Below are 18,689 nucleotides of genomic sequence, written 5' to 3'. Positions count from 1 at the left end.
AAAATGTCTGAATAGAAGTTTATGGCACAAAGCACATGTCCCCAGACACATGTTGAAATGGACAATTGGAATAGACAAGCAACAACTAGATAGACACATTACTGCAGCCTAATGTGTGCACCCGTTAGTTAGAGGGCAGATTAATTACAAGAGGCATTTGTGGAAGCCAAAATGAAAATCATTTTATTGATGAATGTATCAAAAGAATAAATTAGCAAATGAAAATGTACACATTTGGGTTTATTCCCACTGACACTCAACTCAATGATAAAATGTAGAGAAATGCTGTTCATTGTCCAACTGAAGTGACTCATGTAAGGCACTTAGGAGAAGGAAGAAAGCCTAGGGAAATATTATTTTTCTTATCTATAAACAAATAACAAAATAATACTTTTTTGAAAAGCATTGCTATGAGTGTAATTAAGACAGTCAACTTTTAGCAAAACACAACTTGTGTTTTTTCTTTAAAATACTCATGTCATCTAATCCAAATTCAAAAGGAGTAAGAATTAGGCAATAGGAAACAGAAATCTTTAATAACATGATGCAAGAATTTAGACCCCTATGATTTCATGTGGATTTCCTGTATTTAGTAGCAATCTGTCTTTTATTCTGTCACAAAAATCATTATCCATCTACTTTTACTTACTTTGTGTAGTGTTGGAATCTGCTCATTATGGTTCATGAATTGTTAGTGTAAAACATGCACTCCTGTTAAGATTCTTCATTGGTAAATTGCTTAAGGAAATTAAAATATTATTTATAAAATAGCTTCCATGTCTTTAAGCTGTCTGGAAATCATCAAAAACTCTGGTAAATTACAAAACAAACCATCTATAATAAAGCAAGTCAGAGGGTTAAGTTAATATATCACTTTTTCTGAGAGACACATTGAGGTTCCATAATTTTTTATCTTTACACAAAAAATGAAGTAGGCACCTAACTAAAAAATGTTTCTTTAAAGTTAATGTATTTTATGCACATCTTTGAGTTTTAACTGAGCTTAGAAAACTTTTTCTCATTTTTAGTTCTCAGAATTGCTCCAGGAATGAGGCAAATTTGAAAATTAGCTCTTTCAATCTGCTAAAAGTCTGCACATCAGAAAAGAGCAGGAAGTTGCAAAATTGTAAGGTATTATTTCAGTGGTGCCCTATTTTTACTTCTAGGTTCCTACTACTTAATGTAGCTTCCAGTAGGATCTAATTTTCTTATAGGGAGGAGCCTAGATACTGGCAGTGTTTGACTTACCACCCACTTCATAGGTCAGGTCTGCCAGCTTCGCAGATTCTCTTACGTTTTCTTAAGCAACCCGTGTGTCACTTGAGGAAACCTTGGAACATTCATGATATTTTCCTTCTGTTACTAAAATCTTTATGGGGATATTTGATTTCCAAGGATCCCTGAATTAACATAGCCATGAGGGACAGTATTGCTTCATGGAAGCAGTAATTTCTAAACATCTGCATTTCTTTGGGTTTCCAAGGTTTTTTTTTTTTTTTAAATATACAATCTTCTCAATAGAAATTTTTTTCTGTGCAAAGCACATAGGGAGTTTGGAATTGCAGTGTAAGTCAGATGAGTTGTGCAAATAAATTAATAAGTAATGACTGACATTGGTCTTTCTTCCTTTTTCTTTCGTTCCTTTTCCTTCCTTCCTCTCTTCCTTCCTTCCTCCCTCCCTCCCTCCCTCCCTTTCTTCCCCCTTCCCCTTCCCTTTCCTTTCTTTGTTTTTTTCTTTCACCATGCATCTCTTTTCAGCAGAATCCCTTATACACAAAGAAAAGCATTGCCTTCTCTCTGAACTTGTAAACTTGTTTTATTTGACATTTTTCATGCAATGGGAAGTAGTTTAAAGTTAAATTTGATATTAAAGGTTTGGGATTTGCCCCCCTCCTTTTGATGGCAAAGCAGGTTTGCCTCATTATAAAAAGATACTCTGTTCAATGAGGGACATGTATTATAACACTTTATCATCATCATAGTGAGATGTGACTTTGCTTTAAGTGGACCATCTATTTTTAGCTTTGTTATCATTTCTAGGAACAGTCTAACCATAGACACAGTAATCACGAAGGGTAAACAGGAGATACAGCCACATTAACACAGGTGCTGTGATAGCAAGGTGACAACTGTGAATCATTCCATAAGCACAACTTTCACTGAAATCAAGAATAAAAAATTATTGAGAACTTAACTACTTCTGTTAACTCAGTATCCTTCGGAGCTCAGTATTTCTGATATCAACTTTTGTCTCCTGTGCTTTATATCTGTAATTCATCTTATTTTGTCATCTACCTCCATACATTTGGAATTGTTTTTATCACAGGGTACTTTTCTGTATTACCTAAATAGTATTCATGCATTAGAAACTTTTGAAGATCACGACAATAGTAATAGTAAAAAAAGGCTTCCATTTATTAACCATTTCTTATGGGCTAGGTACTGTGTTTAGTGTGTTACTTATACTATCTCCTTTATTAATATACTCAGAAATACCCTCTACGAAAAGTACCATCATGGTGCTGTTTTTACAGGAAGTAATTTTGGCAGAATTTAACAACTAGCTCAGTGTCAAACATCTATTGCTGGGCAGGGATTATCACCTCCTTTGTTTTGTGAAATCAAGATTTCTGTTAAATAACCAGGTTTTTTATGCTGATTTGAGTTTTGATTTTTTTTTTCACATCTACAACTAGAATACAAAAAAAATGTTGAGGGGAAAATAATGAGTTAACACAATAATAATAATGAGCCAATAACACATGTAGTCCTTGGCACATTGCAAACACTCACTAGATGCTAAGTGATGTGATGATGATGATGAAGATGATGATGATGACAGTGTCGATATAATGGCAATGATTCAGTTAGTTTTTCAGTGATCTTAGCTACAGAATCTATGGCTGAGTTTGAGCCAGAACTCTCCCTCACATACCCATATTAGTTCAATATAGACAAGTCATTAGACAAAAATGTGAAATACCATGAATCAAATCAGAGCATCAAGTGCAAAGCTGAAATCAGGGCCAGTTTTCTGGCTGCCATAATTTGTTCAGTACTCCACCCAATTTATATTGTGGAAAGTGCTCTCCTCTCACTGGTCTTAGTTTCAAGCTACATTTGGAGAATCATGATTTTGATTCCTAATGAATTCATAATGTTATCTAATGAGAGGGTTGTTAATCTCTGGCCTCAGGCTTTGATACCTCTTGTCAACCATATATTTTCCTTCACCTTTAAACATTGTTATTCTACCCTGGAAAACAGGAAAATTCAACTCCCACATATTAGCACACTTCAATCCTGGCTTTTCTTTCTTTTCCCCCTCCCTCTCATTCATTCCACAAACTTTATTGACCAACAAGTGTTGACAATTCCTGACATGGTAGGCATTTTGCTAATTGCTGGAAACAATAACAAACAGTACTTCAATTTCTGAGCTTGTCTTTGACCTTCATACTCTCTCTCTGTTTCATTTCCATTCATAGGACTGATTTTGTCTTTGGATTATTTGAACTGTTTGGTTAAACATCTTGTTACTTCAGACCAAGGCAAAACAACTGACTCACATAAACAAATAGCTCCACTTGGGATTTTTTTTTTCTACCCATATCTCAATTAATTACCAAGTTCACATGCGTGATTGTTCACACTGCCTTTCAGGTTTTGGCATCTGCTTCCCTGTTTAATCTTTTCAACTTCACTTACATACTCTATAAACCACTAAATCAAAACTACTAATCTCTTTTTAGAACTGGATCTCCAAGTTTACACTTCAACTTTATTCTGCTTAACTTCCTTTAAAACTAAGTCCATGTATCTCTAAAAAACACAGAGAACTTGAAATAGGCAACAGCAGTAGAGATTTAGATTAGATAAATGAAAGATCTGGAAGTATGACACTCTTAAATCAATTCGAATGGGAGGTTGCAAAATCACTGCTGAAAGTGATGGTTTGGGATAGTTTCATTATTATGTATTTGAATACAAGGACATGAATTAGATAAACTCGTTTCTAGGCCTATTTTTAGAAGAAACATCAGTTTAAAATTTATATAATTATTAGCATATGGGTTGATTTTCTTGGCATAAACATGAAATGTTACCAAACCATCACAAAATAAGTTACTTCTTATAAAGTGTTTGTTGAAGCCATATTAAATCTTCACCAGAAAACTTTTGTATTTGAGAAAATGGCATCATTTAGAAAATTTGATTCTTCTTTTAAAATCACATTTTCCCATTAATAGCACGGGTGACAATTTTAATTTTTTTAAAGAACGCCCATTTTTTTTCCTGCAAAGTAACTTTGTGTAGGACGTGTTCATACTTTCTTTTTTAAGATTTATTTATTTGTTTGAAAGTCAGAGTTATGGGGGCAGAAGACACATAAAGAAAGGTTCTCCATCTGCTGGTTGGCTCACCAAATGGCTGCACCGGCCAGGGCTGGGCCAGGCTGAAGCCAGGAGCTTCATCCGGGTCTCCCATGTGGGTCAGGGGCCGAAGCACTTCACCTTCTGCTGCTTTCACACGCATATTAGCTGGGATCTGGATAGGAAGTGGAACAGCCAGCCCTTGAACCAGAGCCCATATGGGATGCTGGCATTGCAGGTGGCAGCTTAACCCATTATCCTAATAATGCTGGCCCTGGACATGTTCAAATTTCACCATGAATAATTAGCATTTGAGAGCAAGATGAAATGCTATAAAGATATCTCAGTTATGAATCAGGTCCTGTGATTCCAATGTCATCTCCCCTGGCCAGCAGCATGACCTTGGACAGGTCACCTTTGAGTGCCATTTCTCAGCTTCCTTGTTGGCAAGGGCAGTGTTGGAAGAGGTGATCTCTTACTTTCTTTCCGCTCCTGAGACTCTCTTCAGGGATTTTGTTAGATCATAATTGAGTAAGTTAGTACTTTATCTTTAACATGCTTTAAAAATTAAATATTCTTTTCCTCATATTTAAAAAGTTTTAACGTAACTTAAATTTCAGGTGAATAGTTAAAATTTATCAACAGAAGTTATTATCACATAGAACTTAATGCTAATGGTCTGTGTATACTATAGAAAAGCTTATGAAGAATACACTTGATTTCTCATTGTCAAACTGTCAAAATAGCTATTCGTTTTTCAGTTTCTGTATTTTAGATTCATTTAATAGGTTTGGAAACAGCCACAAATATTTGCTCCCTTTACATCTCATTTCATGTTATTTTGATTAAATAATGAATTTCATTTTAAGTATTAAAATATAACTTAAGTTGTACATTATAAGTCCAAGCTGTTTCAATCATCATTAATTTTCTCACCAGCTATGTTGCACATTGAAACATTTAAGATATCTTAAGAAGACTGTAGTCTAGTGGAAAGGTGATTTTATGATTACATGAAGTGTAGACACATAATTAGTTTTCACATGATTGTGGTGATTTCTGGCTGTCTTAAAATAGCAATAATGAGTGTCACTTTCATTGAGATTTGCTTCAATTATTCAAAATATTTGCATAAAATAGGACCTAAATAGTTAGACTAGAAAAATTAACATAAATGAATCCAATTCTAATGTTTAAATTTCTGAAACTCATATTAAGTATTAGGGAAGAAATCATTTCTGAAATTTCATGTTTACTTTCTTTTAAATGAAACTTCTAAGCTGTACATTACCAGCTTGATGTGTGATTGAAACTGATTTAAGCAAAAATTAAGGCATTCAAACTTCCTACTGTCAAATGAGACACAAAATATTTTGCAGATTCATTATTAAGAAAGAGTCACTCTAATGCTGTTTACTCTCCTTGTTGGCCAAAGAAGTATAGGGATGGGGAAGTAATTCATTTACACTTCATATACTTATGCGTGAAAAAAAATGTATTTGCTTCATTTTATATCATGTAGTAGAAAAACAGGTCTTAGAGACTGATGAATAAATAAGTTAAGGTTAAAAGAGATCAACATAGAATCATACTTTATGAAAAATAGAGTAAATCCTATAGGGAGCCTATTTTAGAATTCACACTGCTAGAGAACTTAAGTCACAGTTTTCTACTTACTAAACATTTTCCACCTCGAATCTCATGGCTTAGCAGTAAAACCTAGGAAGTCTCCAATTCGGTGCAAGATGCTAACATTTAACTCAGTCTTTCTGTCTCTTCAAAGATTACCTCAAAGCAGAAAGATAGTCCAGAGTGTCTTACCTAGACAACGGGGAGCTGTAACACCAAGGCGTGACACTGTTCAACACTCAGGCTAGGAAAGAAGTCCGTCTCCGAGAGTTTCTCCAAAATATAAGTTCACATTTCGTGGTTGAGATCATGGCTCTATTCTAAGCAGTTGCACGCAGTGTGTGATTCTAACAAAAACACCCTCCGCAGCTGGAGGGAGCCTTAGCTAAAGCAGGATCCTGTCAAGGCGTTCCTGGTGACTTCTGTCTACTAAATTCAGACTGATGTTTTGCGAAAGGGGCCTCCACAACCAGGCCCAGATTGCCTGGAAAGTATTTCCTGCCTCTGAGGAGTGTGCATGTGAGAAAGACTGCATGAGGGAGGGAGGGGGGAGAGCAGAGCCGCCTGGGCGTTTTAGGAGTTCTGATTTTACGCAGAACTGGAATGAGTTTGTCAAAGCTCTTGAGGTGATTAGCTGGAGAGTCATAAAGTCCTACAGCTTTTTCTATCCCATACTGCTTATGAGAAACACACACACACACACACACACACACACAGAGAGAGAGAGAGAGAGAAGGAAAACAGTGCTGTGCCTGTCCACAACCTTTCCACTATATTAAATGTATATCCACAGTTTAGTCAAAATACTCTTGTTAGCTCTCGTCTAAAAAGATCTTTCAAGAGAGCAGGATGAATGAGAGTTTTTAATGGCACAATTCTTCCACGTTTTTAAGGTCTTTCTGTGACGTCCTTTAAAGTTCTCAATGCTGCAATATTACATTCTGTGCCCAAGAAAATCTGCATATAAAATCCCAAGAATCCAGTAAATATAATATTTTTTTCAAGACCTCTGCAAATCCAACTATCTTTCACAGAATTCAAGTAGTTTGGGTTATGACATATGCGGCATTACCTCTGGTCAGAATCCTCCAGTCACACAAATCCAGGGCTGGAAAAGCAGAAGGCAGACTCCATCTTGATCATATTAGAGTCTTGCTGACATTGAACACTTACTTGCAACTGCTTCCATCTAGTGCAACACAGTCCCTGAATAATTTCTCCAAAGCAACTCACAGTGTCTGCATCCTTCATCCGACACAAATTTTGTGAACTCTCATCTGTTTATCTTTTCTGCTTTCTTGTGCCTCCACTGAAGGACTTCCTCTTAGCTGCTCCAGCCTGGGAACTTGGACTACCATTTGGTTTTGATTAAAACCAGACAGCTAACTCTGGAGAATTTAGGGAATAAGCTAATGGAAACTGCAAGTATGGCTTTAATTAGTGCATCAATTAATAATAGATGTTAGCTTCCCTTTATAATAAGATGTCACAAATACAAATACAGAGGAAGCGTGAGTCATTTCAGGAAAGAGGTTACACTGATTCTCATTCCTTTATGATGCAGAATTCTCCTTAGGGAAAGTGGAAAGAAAGAAGAGGGATGTGGCCTTGGGATATCCAGGTTATGCGGAGGCCAGTGGAGTGGCCTCATTGTTTATACCAGAGAAGCAGGAAACAGCATCTCTGAGTTTAATTATCTTGTATGGTTGAAATTGCTCAGCAATGCCTCCCTTTACTTTATTTACAATCCATGAGTTCTATTGCTCTTCTGACATAGCATTTTTCTCAGCAATTAGTGATCAAATTACTCTAATTCTTGGGTCTGCATGTTCGTTGCAAATTTTTAGAGTTTCTCAATAGTGGGAGGCATTACAACTAATTCCAATTCCAATGTGATAAAGAGAATCATAGAAAGGAGTACAAGAAATATCAATCCTGTTTGCCCTATGATCTATCCTGTTCTCTGAAATTGCAAGTAGTTTTCATTTCTCTCTTTTATTCTCAGTCGACTCTAAGCTTTATAAAGACTGGCAGATACTTACTTGACTGTCTCTGTTAGTGTTCTTTGACAATACGGGGTTGGTGATGACTCAAGGAAGTATGATGTTGTACAGGGAATTTCAAACTGTTCATGGAAAATGAAAATGAAAATGAAAATTTTTGATTTGATGCAAAAATGTTGATACCCATGGATAGTCTTTATAAGATGCATTTTCCATGAACTTTTTGAAGACTCCCAATTGTTACTATTTATTGTCATACTAGATAGTTAAAAGCATCTAAAAATACAAGTTATTTTACAGGCATGTTGATAGCAAGGATGACTTATTCTATGCTTGAGTCTGAAGATAAAAAATATTCAAGGAAAACATATGGAGGAAGAATTTTTTAGAAGTTTAGATACAAACTTTACTGATTTAAAAATGAACATTCAGATTCCTTATTAGTTTTTATTTATTTTTGAGGCAGACACACACACACACACAGATACAGAGACAGACAGAGACAGAGACAGAGAAAGGAGGGAAGAGAGCTATAGACAGAAGAGCGCTCCCATCTGCTGGTTCACTCCTCAAATGCCACCCCCAATGGCTGGATATGGGAGACAGAACAGTCCAGATCTCCTAGGTGAGTGGCAGGAATCCCATTACTTGGCTCATCTTCACTGCCTCCCAGGGCCTTCACGAATGGGAAGCTGGAGTAAGGAGTTAGAGCAGGGAATCAAATCCGGGTACTCTAATGTGGGAACTGAGTGTCTTAGTCTTTATGCTAAATGCCTACATGTCCATTAATTTAACCATGAACATACACCAAGAAGGAAGTCTATTATTTATTAACTTCTTTAAACAGTATGTAAATTCACATTCACAGCACTTCCCATCACACCATGACCATTTTAGTCTTCCTAAACTTCGTATTTTTTAAGTATTAGGGAGCAATTTTCTCACAGTTAAAAGATGGAAAATGCCCAACTTCATATTGGAAAGCCATGTCTTCTAACTCTCAAGTTATATATATGTCTGACTTGTTTTTCTCTACAAACTGCCTCCTTTAACTTGCAGTGAATTACTGTGTGAAAATAGGATGACTTCTTAAATTCTGAGTCTCAGAATTCTCTTTAAAAATAGAGATAATTTCACATAACTCACAGATTGGAAACCAGGATTAAATTTATATACACAAATATTTACATTTATTTTTCTAAAGCAAACACTGGAGCAGAAAGGAATGAGAACTGATATAGCCTCTTTCCTAAAATAATTTGTATATCTTTGGTTTTATCTCTGTCTCTGCACTAGCTCTTCTGGTAGAGTGGCTGATCTATATTATATTGGCACCTTACTAATTTTTCATAGCTCAAATCTCCTTGTGAAAACCATAAATTCACATGTCACCTGGTCATCATAATTTGGCTTTGTTTCTGTTGACCTGGGCCTGAAGAAACAAAGACCTGTTTACACCCATTTACAAAATGCCTTCTTAGATATCCAGGCACCATGATTAGATTTTTTTCCTTAACATGCTCTTCTCTAGATAAATAAGATGTTATGCATGTTTTCTTCTGTATTAGAAACATTACTTCCTAAATCTTCAATCACTTATTTATTTCTCATCCTCAGTTTCCTGACTCCAAACAAATTATAAAACTTGTAAGGGCACTCCAACATATTTGTGGAAAACAGAATTTAAAAATAAATTTATTTTGATGCAAAAACTTCTTAAGTCTATGGATATAATGAATCTTTAGAAAGTTAGCAGAAAATGTATATTATGAAAAAACTGCAATTTTCAATTTTTGCATCAATTAAATGTATCTTTTAATTCCATTTTCCATGAAGTATATGATGTACTCTCATGTTTTGTCACACAGGTCTAATCAAATATGAATATAAAGAGTAATATTGAGATTATTTTCTAAATATTTAAAATCATGTCAAGAACATAGAAAGGGTTCAAAATACTTGTCCCTTTCATTTTTGAGAGGCAGCTATTTAAATAGCTTAGTCCCTAAATGTTTGTCTATTGCTCTACACTAAATCAACTGATAAAATATGGCTTAGAGGCAGTTAAAGACTTGAAAGATAGGAGTCTGGCTTTAAAATTAAACACTGTGATACTACAAATTACTTAACCCAGGTATGGTTTAGTTTTAGCCTCTGTAACTAAGACTTTTCAAAACTAGAGAAACTAGTCCATGTAAAGCTTGTCCATTGATGGCTGGTGTCAGTCATTGTTTGCTATTTTTAGCACTTAAACAGTTGTCTTCTTTGATCTTTAAATTGCTGTTTTGAATGGTCTCTTTATCAATGTATATATTATTGACATACCTATATATGAGTCAAACTCCTAGTTAAAGGTGTAAGTTTGGAATAATTATATTGGTAGAATAATTATGTATTTTTGTGGACAAAAAAGAACAGTAGAACTAAACATTATTTTGAAGATCCACTGCCTTCCCATGTATTATTAACTAAATAAACAATAGCTATGATAGTTTCTACAGTCACTCTTCTGTCATTTTCAGGAAATTTGAATCTGGACTTCTTTTACAGAATTGTTCAATGACTCTGATGTAGTCTAATAATCCTTTTACTCTAGAAAGATCTATCCTTTGAAAAGTACTATTTTGTTCTTTAATGAATTGAGTAGCAAATATTAATTCAGTACCCATTCAACATTTGTGATAAGGGGAAATTTTTCATTTTTCATTTTTGTGAATAGATTCATAATAGCAGTGAATTTGAATTTAATATATACAGAATAAATGCCTGTAATATACTTTAGAACTGTTCATATGTGTGCAGTTAGTGTAACAAATGTAGGAATATTTTGTTCATGAAAATTAATCCTCCAAAAATCTCTAACAATTTCGCTTATAATTTACTCAAGTAACATATTTGTGTGTGTCAAAGTAACAAAAAATAAGTTGTTTGACAGAATTTCTGGATAATTTTTCATTAACTTTTAGATATACTTTCTTCAAATGATGTCATTTTACATAAATGCCCATGCAGAAATCAAAACATACAACTTTGTAGTTTAATAATCTTCATTGCCTTAATAGTTTTCTGATCAAGTTTGTCAGAATTTTAACACTCCAATTTGCTAATCATCTGGTACTCATCTGGAAGAATTACTAAAGGAACACACTTATATATTTTATGTTAACAAAAGTAGCAAAATCATATTAGCTCTCCAAAACCAATGATATATACTTCTTGGAATATTATGTTCACTTCTCCCATCCTTTAAAATAATTGTTATCTAAGAATATAAATGAGGGGCTGGCACTGTGGCACAGCAGGTAAGGCTACTGCCTGCAGCACTAGCAGCCCAAATAGGCGCCAGTTGAGACCCGGTTGTTCCACTTCTGATCCAGCTCCCTGCTAATGCACCTGGGAAAGCAGTGAAGGCCACGTGGAAGACTCATAAGAGGCTACTGGCTCCTGGTTTTCACCTGACTCAGCCCTGGCCCTTAGGAGCATCTGGGGAATGAATCAGCAGATGGAAGATAGATCTCTCTCTCTTTCTTTGCTTCTACCTCTCCGCCTTTCAAATGAATAAAATAAATCTTAAAAAAAGAATACAAATGAAAAATCATCTTGATAAATTTATAATTGCTTTGAAAAAATATAGCAAATAGTTATACGCATCTATTACATATACTGGATTACACAGTATTATAATATGTTTATGATATAAACACTAAAGTATATATGCTTTTAGAAGCTGATGGGGGGCCAGAACTGTGGCGTAGTGGGTAGGGCTGCCGCCTGCAGTGCTGGCATCCCATTGGGCCCTAGTTCTAATCCTGGCTGTTCCACTTCTGAACCAGCTCTCTGCTGTGGCCTGGGAAAGCAGTGGAAGATGGCTCATGTCCTTGGGCCCCTGTACCCACTTGGGAGACCCAGAAGAGGCTCCTGGCTCCTGGCTTTGGATCAGCACAGCTCTGGCCATTGTGGCCAACTGGGGAGTGAACCAGCAAATGGAAGACCTCTCTTTCTCTCTCTGCCTCTTCTTTTCTCTGTGTTACTCTGACTTTCAAATAAATAAATCTTAAAAAAAAAAAAGAAAGAAAGAAAAGAAAAGAAGAAGAAGCTGGTGAGTCTCCTTGGCTGTCCAACAGTTAGGATTTCCTCAGAAGCAGGAAGATTCCAAGCCATGCAAGGCTTTGTTTAGAAAGGTCAGCCAGACTCTTCCTGTGTCATGCAAAGATTGGTTCAATGTGAGAACTTGAGCTAAGTGCCTTAACTTAAGCCATATGCCACTCTCCAGTCACCCTTGTTTAATTTTACCTTGGTATTGTCTGAATTTTTTTTCCCTTGGCCAAAAACTCTTCCTATATTTTTAGGTATTAAAAAAAATTTCTCTTTTTGTGTCTGGCTTGGATTCCACATTCTCTCCAGCCCCAAATGGGGCTACCCATTCTACTCTGTACTCGCTTCTCTTCTAAGAAAAGAGGTGGAACTGTTCATCTCTAAACTCCTCAAATAGTGCTGATATCCCTTCTCCATGGCAACATCTCTGGTTCAATTAAATCTCTGCCCTCGTTAAATCTGCCCTTTGAGAATTATTCAACCTGGCTCTTATGCTATACTCTGCTGTGGAGTGCAGAACAATATTCTCAGCCTTCCCTTGTTGATGGGAGGGATGAGAGTTGTGAGCTTTCGAATAAAAATTTGAGAACTTGAAGAACTATGTTTTAATTTCTATTAAAATATCAAAATATGTTTATAATTTCCCTTTGAAATGAAACCATTTGAAATCCACAGATTTATACCAAATGAACATTCTTAGTATTGATCCACACATTCAAATACAATTTATTTGTTTACTATATCTGTGGCACTGTTCAAAGCACTTGGGGTGCAACATTAAACACAACCAAGTTCTGTAAGAATTTTGCCTTCATGGAGCTTAAATGGAAGGCAGGGATTGGTAACCAACAATAAGCATAATAAATGAGCCAATAGTCTCGTACATGGATAATTTCTAGAGAAAACAGAAAACGTAGAGAGTTGTTAAGAGTATGGTGAGAGAAGAGTGAGGGGTGATCATGTTAATAAAATTAAACAAGTGGCATCAGGGTAGACTTCACTAAGAATGTAACTTTTCAGTAATGATTTAAAAAATAGTGAGGGAGATGACCATATGGATATTTGTGATCACAAAGTTCCAGATAGATTTAACAGATAGTTCAAGTTCCAAGTATGTTCCTGGCAGAAGTATGTGTTAAAGGAACACACATACATATTTTGTATCTATTTTTCTGGTTTTAAATTTTTATTAATATAAAAATTATTATAAAAATTTTTATAATATAAAAACACACTTATATTTGATTTTACATGAATATCACATTATTCATTAAAATATCAATATAATTTAAGTATCAATATCACATTACCTCTCCAAAATCAATTATACATGCTTATTGGAATATTGTGTTCATTGCTTCTCTTCACGGAAGGCTATCAGAGTCCTGTAACTTCTATGAAGAGCATATCTTGGTAAATTTGAAATTGTTTTGAAAATTAATATAGCAAATGGTAAAAAATGTTATATTTAGGTTTATCACAAATGAATATATTGGTGCAGACACTAGAGACCATATGTTCTTAAAGTCTGATGAAGCTTGTTGCTTGTCCTTTGGACTAGGATCCCCTAAGAAGCATAAAGGCTGCGAATTGAAGGAATTGCGAGGGAATCACTGTGCCAGGAATGGAAGGAGAGAGAACTAGAAGGTAAACTCAGAAGAGGAGCAGCTGACGTAAAAGCCTTATAGTTACTTTGGTTCTGACTCAGTTGAAAAGTGGAACCCTTACGAGATTTTGCACAAAGGAGTGCATGGAAATTAGTGGAAAATTAGGATGAAAGCAACATTGAAAGAACCTCTCAAAATGCATTTGGGAAGCCATTAGGAAACACCACTTATGCATGATTCCAGCTGCTGCCCGGAATGTGAACTTTATTCACCTCCACCCTTTGATCACATTTTGCCCAGATGAATGGCAAGAGGTTGTTGGACCCTTGTTTTATGGACATTTCCATTCTGTTTATATATTGTATTTGTTATCTTCTATCTATCACATTGCCTCTGTTCCTTCTTAGCATTCAAGATTGCATTTTTTTCTGTCTTCCTCAGAATACTGAATCAAAGCTGTATGTATCTGTTTCTCCTGAAATGTAATTCTTAAGACCCAAATAAAGTCCTTTTTGCTTTTGCAGTTTCTGAGTTTGGACTGACTGACAAGTGGCATGGTTTACTTTACATTTTAACAGGGTTACTCTGGCTTGCATAAAAATAAGGAGGAATTAACAGTCAAAGCAAGGAGACAAGTTAGGAGGCCACCATGGTAATCCAGGTAAGAGATGAATGATGGTTGCTCTAATGGAGGTACTGCAAAAGGCCAGATTTGATCCTTTTGCTGTTACTGTTGTATTTCATGCCATGAGTATTTCCAGAGGAACTGAATTTGCTATAGAAGAAGAATAGAGGAATCAAAGGCTTCATGAGAAACTGAAGGTTGAAACTGCCATCAACTAATAAAGAGGAACCTGGAGCTGAAACAAGTTTTGTGTGGTAGGGATCCGAATTTCAGTTTTGGAAAAGTTGGATTTTAGATGTCTGTTAAAGAAATATTAAAGAGGCCATTGGATGCATTAATTCAAGTTTGAAAGGCAGGTCTTGGCTGGAAAAATAAATTTGGAGTGATGTGTGTGTGTGTGTGTGTAATTTAAAGTACAGGAATCAATGACATCACTAAGAGAATAAGTGTAATTAGAACAAGCAATGGACAGAGAACTAATTGGCTACCAGACTGAACAAAATGGAGATCACTGTTGGTAAAGACAAACAAATTCAGAGTCTTACGAACAAAAGCCTGATTAGCATAGCTTAAAAGAGAACAGAAATTGGAGACACAAGTAGAGTTAACCTTTTTGAAGAGTTTGTTATGCAAGGGAGTAAATAATTGGCAAGGTGGCTGTTTGGAACCATGAGATACTCTTACTAAGATTGAAAAATGCAGTATGTTTGCACTTTTTTTGTTGTTGTTGTTATTTTGAAACCAAAAGGGTACTTCCAAAAAGAGGAAAAAATGATGTGAAGAACAAAGTGGAGAAACATTAGAGTGAACTGTTGATTAGGGAGAGGAGATGGGGTCTAGTGTATAGGTACTGATTTTAAGAAGGGGTATGACACATATGAAAACTTTATTGGATATAAGACATCATGAATCAGTCACTCAGTTAACCCCAGCTAGCCACCATATACTTTTCACCTTTACTGTACTTAAATCACTGTTTTATTGTTCCTAGTCATATATGAGGGGAATTCAAAAAATGAATGGGAAAATGGAATTAAAAATTTAGCTTATTTTGGTGTGAAGAGTTTTGAAATCTATGCATAGTTTTTCCAGAATATGCATTTTCCAAGAACTTTTGGAAAATCCTCATGTTTTATTTTTTATTTTTTTTATTTTTGACAGGCAGAGTGGACAGTGAGAGAGAGAGAGAGAGAGAGAAAGGTCTTCCTCCGCCGTTGGTTCACCCTCCAATGGCCGCCGCTGCAGCCGGCACACCGCACTGATCCGATGGCAGGAGCCAGGATCCAGGTGCTTTTCCTGGTCTCCCATGGGGTGCAGGGCCCAAGCACCTGGGCCATCCTCCACTGCACTCCCTGGCCATAGCAGAGAGCTGGCCTGGAAGAGGGGCAACCGGGACAGAATCCGGCGCCCCGACCGGGACTAGAACCCGGTGTGCCGGCGCCGCAAGGTGGAGGATTAGCCTATTGAGCCACGGCGCCGGCCTGGAAAATCCTGTTTTAAAATTTACACCCAAATAATATTGACACCTAATTAATATGTAAGGAATAAAGAAAATGCTTTTCTGTATGATTCTTTGTATAATCCCAACTCTTGGCTTTCTCTGAGTGTAACCTGCTGCAGCAGGATGCAATATAAGCTTTCTCCTCCTTGTGCTCCAGGTCCACCTCCTACAGCTGCAAAGAAAGGCCTTCCTTTTGCAGGACTCTAATCATCAGGGAAGGTATCTATCCTTCCAGCCATCTGTTGATTTTGGAATTTCTCACTTGCATTTTAATAGCTTTATTGAGATACAAATAATAAAGTTTACATATTTAAAGTACATACTTTGATTATTTTTGACACTTGCACATACCCATGATTCTACTGCAATAAAATGAACAGACTCATTGCCTCCAAGTTTTCCTGTGTTCTTTGTCATCCCTCCTTATTTCTTTGTCTACTTTTGTTCCCATGTAACCCCTGACCTACTTCTGTCACTGCAGATTAAATTTTCTAGAAACTTATGCACAAGAAATCATATGCATATATATTTTTCTGGTTTCTCTTAGTATAATTATTTTTGAGACCCAATTTCTAATGTTGTATACATCAGTAGTCCATTTCTTTTTATTGCTGAGTCATATTCCTCTGTAGGGATATGCCTCAGTGTGTTTATCCATTCATCTATTGATGGATGTTTGCTGTAGCATGACTGAGACAAAGTTTTTTGGCCATCACAAATAAAACTGCTATGAGCAAGCCCTGCAGGTCTCTGTATGCCTGTGCATTTTAATTTCCTTGTGGAGATAACCTAAGAGTGAGTGACAGGATTATTTATTTATTTAAAGATTTATTTATTTATTTGAAAGAGTTACAGAGAGACGGAGAGATGGAAAGAAAGAGATCATCTATCTGCAGGTTCATTTCCATTTGGCTGGAATGTTCAGCACTGGGCCAGCCCGGAGCCAGGAGCCAGGAGCTTCATCCAGATCTCCCCAAGCACTCAGTCCATTTTCTGGCTCTTTTCCCAGGCCATTAGCAGGAATTGGAAGTGGAGCAGCTGGGACTCGAACTGGTGCCCATAAGGGATGCTGGTATCACAGGTGGCAGCTTTACCCACTATCCACAATGAGGCAAGGCCATTTAATAGGCATAGTTTTAACCTTTCAGAAACAGTTTTCCGAAGTGGACACACTTGGGGCTGGCGCTGTGGCATAGTGGCTAAAGCTGCCGCCTCCAGGGTCGGCATCCCATATGGTCACTGGTTCAAGTCCCGGCTGCTCCACTTTCAATACTGCTCTCTGCTATGGCCAGGGAAAGCCGTAGAAGATGGCCCAAGTCCTTGGAGTCTGGCTCCTGCCTTGGGATTGGCCCAGCTCCAGCTGTTGTGGTCATTTAGAGTGAACCAGTGGATGATTTCTCTTTCTCTCTCTCTGTCTCTCTGTAACTTTGCCTTTCAAATAAAAAAAAATTTTTTAAACACAAGTATTTATTTTTTAAAAAGTAAATCTTTAAAAACAAAAACAAACAAAAAAGCACAACAAAGTGAATACACCAATTGTATTTCCACCAGTAATTTCTGAGAATTTTAATTGTTCTACATGTAAGTCAATGCTTGGTGTGATTCATTATAATAGAGTGTGTTTATACCTCATTATGCTTAATTAACACTTCCTGATGATTAATAATGTTGAGAATCTTTCTATATGCTTATTTATCCTCAGTCTACAGTTTTCTTTCTGTTTTCCCTTAGAGAGCAGAGCTAGATTGAACACACTGTGAGAAAACAGCAAGCAAGCAGGTCAGGTAGAGGATGACTCATGTTGTATCAGTCCCTCTTTGATGAAGTGCTTATGCAAAATTTTTAGAGACTGGGTTGTTGATTGACTTATGATTCAGTTGTGGGAGACCTTCTGTGTTTTCCATGTGAGTCCTTTATCAGGTGATTTGCAAGCATTTTCTACTAGTTTAATTGCTTTTCTTTTCATTTAATTAACAGTGCCTTTCGCAGAACGGAAGTTCTTAATTGTGATAAATGAAATAATTATCAGGTTTTTTTTTTCTTTCATGGATTGAATTTCTGGTCTTATGGCAAAGAAATCTTTGCCTAATCTAAGATCACGAAGAATTTTAAGTTTTATGCTATAAGTTTTAGAGTTTTAGTTTTTCCTTTTAGGTTCTACAGAATTTTTAGAGTTAATATTTATTATAGTTAGAGTATGGATTAAAGTTCTTTTTGTTTAATATGGATATCCAATTGTTCTAGAACTATTTGTGAAGATCTTCTCTACATGGAAGTGACTACGTACATTTAACAGACATAAATCAAATAAGTGTAGCTCTATTCATAGACTTTATTTTATTCTGTTGACCTATTTGTCTATCTCTCATGCAATACCACATTGTATCAATTAGTGTACCATTACAAAGAGTTTTGAATCATGTAACTATTCTAGCTCTCTTCTTTTTCAAAATCATTTTGGATCATCTAGGATGACTTCATAAATCTATGAATCTTAAAATCTGCATGTCCATTTCTGCAAAAAACCTTACTGGAATTTTAATCATACACTATTTAGATCAACTGAAGCAGAATTCATATCTGATAATATTGAGTCTTATGTTCCATGAGTACAATGTATTTCTTCTTTTATTTAGTTTTTTATTTTCCCAGTAGTGTTTTCTACTTTTCATGATTCAGTCTTGTGTTTTTTTGTCATAGTATCTAGTATTTTATACTTTCGATGCTGTTATAAATGTTATTTTAAAAAATTTTCATTTCCAAGTGTTTATTACTATTGCATAGAAATATAATTTTTAATACTGATTAGTTAGTATCTTGCAAACTTCCAAAACTTACTGACAAGTTTCTTTAGCT

At 35.9% G+C, this 18,689-nt stretch overlaps 1 protein-coding gene and 1 long non-coding RNA gene across 7 annotated transcripts in view; one reads left to right on the top strand and one right to left on the bottom strand.

The window, feature by feature from the left end:
* The window catches only part of DLC1 (DLC1 Rho GTPase activating protein), a 515,079-nt gene that overhangs the window by 413,996 nt on the left and 82,394 nt on the right, over positions 1-18,689 (bottom strand). For 2 of the 6 annotated variants that reach the window (XM_008274052.4, XM_070068491.1), the window contains exon 1: positions 6,195-6,921. The exons of 2 other annotated variants lie outside the window; for them this stretch is intronic. The gene's annotated coding sequence lies outside the window, so the exon portion shown is untranslated. Of the gene's footprint in view, positions 1-6,194; positions 6,922-7,074; positions 8,068-18,689 lie in introns of those variants that run through there. 2 more of the 6 variants (XM_051832520.2, XM_070068490.1) reach the window with 2 other exon arrangements.
* On the top strand, positions 4,503-14,227 carry LOC138848495 (uncharacterized). The gene is made up of 2 exons (XR_011386331.1): positions 4,503-4,904; positions 13,662-14,227. It is a non-coding gene; the product is annotated as an uncharacterized lncRNA (long non-coding RNA).

This window comes from Oryctolagus cuniculus, chromosome 2 (genome assembly GCF_964237555.1).
Source record: "Oryctolagus cuniculus chromosome 2, mOryCun1.1, whole genome shotgun sequence".
In the NCBI taxonomy this organism is placed as follows: domain Eukaryota; kingdom Metazoa; phylum Chordata; class Mammalia; order Lagomorpha; family Leporidae; genus Oryctolagus; species Oryctolagus cuniculus.
The sequence above is the reverse complement of the archived record's forward strand: the minus strand, read 5'-3'. Positions and strand labels throughout refer to the sequence as shown.